Below are 2,424 nucleotides of genomic sequence, written 5' to 3'. Positions count from 1 at the left end.
ACTTGCCCAACCTGTCCCCTAACTGCAACGTGTCTTCTGTCAGTCTGTGAACCACTGGAAACAGAGGCAGATCCTTAGCTGTTTATTGATATGTGGATTCATTATCACTTAAAAGACAGCAGCGGGGGAAATTGTATCAGCATTTCGCCCTCAAAGCGAGATCCTTGATACAAGGAAAATGAAACACAAAGACGGTACAAAACTATAAGCAGGTAAAACCACCTCCCCAAGGTGAATGATGTATTTGGAGCTACACAATTGTAGAATACAGATTATCACATGAGCTTGGAAAAACCATAGGGGGAGAAAATGTGATCCTGTGTGACCCAAGCTTGTTATATAGCTCTGTGTGTGTGTGTGTGCGTGTGTTTAATTGTACTTTGAGCTGAGGTCTTCCATTTTGGAGTGCTGGAATGCAGCCTATGAAACATGTCAGCCGTGTCAGCTGTCTGTCTGCGTTCTGAGTACTCCAGCAGGAATTCTCGGGCACCCAGCGGCCCCTGGTTTTCTGCCTGGCAGCTCTGATGGATGGGAAGTGGCTGCCTGGACATCGGGGCAGAGGACTCCCAGGGCAGCTCTGGGCTCGGAAGGCAACTGTGCCACGTTAGATTAATGGTGTCCGCAGCAGGTTGCGCGGGGGATGAGTCGCAGGAGGCACGCGTTATCAGTAGCCCAGGCCTGGGTTGATGAAGGAGCACCGTGCACCTGCCAGCCCTGACGGGCTCCGGGCACTTGTTGCCTCTTCTCCTCAGTGCCATCAAGTTGTGCTGTGTTTTCCCAGTGCCTCAGCGCAGGTCCACGTGAGGGAACCACCGAGTTATTCCACTGAGGTTCTGAGTCCTTCGCTGCAGGTCTTTACGTTCTTTGTTTTCCCGGCTAGGCCCCTCAGATGTGTTCAAAGGAGATTCTTAAACCCGCTCAATTCTTCCTGGAGATGAGTCAAATGTTTGAGGTTACAGTGTCTCAGCTTCACGTCTTCACATTAGCAGCCATGACTTCTATTTCATTCAAAATCTCTTCTGCTTTGGGTTTATTTTCTTTTTCTCGTATTATTTGTTTGAACAAGTCAAGAATAGATAAAACTAAAACAGATATATTCATATATAGTATATATAATATATTTATATATAATATATATTTATATATAATATATAGTTATTAAAATATATTCTACATATTATGGAACTATAATATATAACATATAATTATCTACCTATCTATCTAATACATACACATATATGTATATATGTATATATATACCCATATAATATATAAGAACAAGATAGTTCTCTAGCTACCTACTGACCTTCAGAAAAAAGTATGTGTGCACTACACAATAGTAACATACTATAGAAATGATCCCTGAAAGTATAGTCTTTGCACTACACAATAGATGCAGCAATGGCCAGGCTGTCTTGCCTCATTTTCTCATACATGGACATCTAGTGAGCTGCAAGTAGATAGGTAGACACAGAAAATTCAAGGGCAAGGGCAAGGGAGCCTTCTTAACTAGCACCAGACATCCTAGGGTACCTATCAGATTTGGAAAACTTCAAAAAGTGAATGACTTCTAATGGGTAGTTAGTTTTTTTTTTCTTGGGTTTGTCATAAACATACCTTTACTTAATGACTCTAAATCAGAGAGTAGTTTGTCTGCTCCAAGATAATCTATCAATAACTGAACAAAAATACTGGTAATATTTCTTAATTCTTAAACAAAGAACATAACTTTTTTCTCCTCATTGGCTGTACTGGAGTTTGAAATAAGGCATGTGCAGGAAGTATCTCTTTACAGATAATTTAAACTATTTGTTGTCTGTCTTCCCAGATACTGGGGAAGCTGAAATAGGAAGAATCATGGTTTCAGGGCAGAAAACAAAATTGTGAATCCCCATCTCAACAGAAAAAGCTTAGCATGGCCTTACTTGCCTGCCATTGAAGCTACTACAGGAAGCATAACTAGGAAGACCACAGTCCCAAAACAAACAAGGCACTGCCTCAAAAATAATCAGAGAAAAGAGCTTTGCAAAGTTTCACCTGCCTAGCAAGCAAGAAACCATAAATTCACACAACAGTACCACCAGCACCAGCACGGGGCGGGGGGGCGGGGAGAAAGAAAGAGAGACAGAGAGACAGAGGAGAGAAGAATGCAAGGCATTTCATGAATAAACAGATTAAATAGGAATTTTGTCTTCTTATTCTTTTTATCAGGCTTCACAAATGCATTTAGAAGAAATATTGCAGTTCATATAGTTAATAAGTTTACGACGATGTCCTGCTTTCCTCAGCACTGTGCTAAATCCATGATAAAACAATGACTTAATTATGATTCTCCTTAAAATGTCATAGTCTCCAGGAGTGGAGCTGTGGCTCAAGTGGTAGAGCGCCAGCCTCGACCAGAAAGACTCAGCAAACGTACGAGGT

General features: G+C 41.5%; 1 pseudogene; it reads right to left on the bottom strand.

Moving 5' to 3' along the window:
* Positions 1 to 1,300: 1,300 nt before the first annotated feature.
* Positions 1,301 to 1,378, bottom strand: LOC125367386 (annotated as a pseudogene).
* Between the last annotated feature and the right edge of the window lie 1,046 nt (positions 1,379 to 2,424).

The sequence above is a fragment of the Perognathus longimembris genome, chromosome 18 (assembly GCF_023159225.1).
Source record: "Perognathus longimembris pacificus isolate PPM17 chromosome 18, ASM2315922v1, whole genome shotgun sequence".
In the NCBI taxonomy this organism is placed as follows: Eukaryota; Metazoa; Chordata; class Mammalia; order Rodentia; family Heteromyidae; genus Perognathus; species Perognathus longimembris.
The sequence above is the reverse complement of the archived record's forward strand: the minus strand, read 5'-3'. Positions and strand labels throughout refer to the sequence as shown.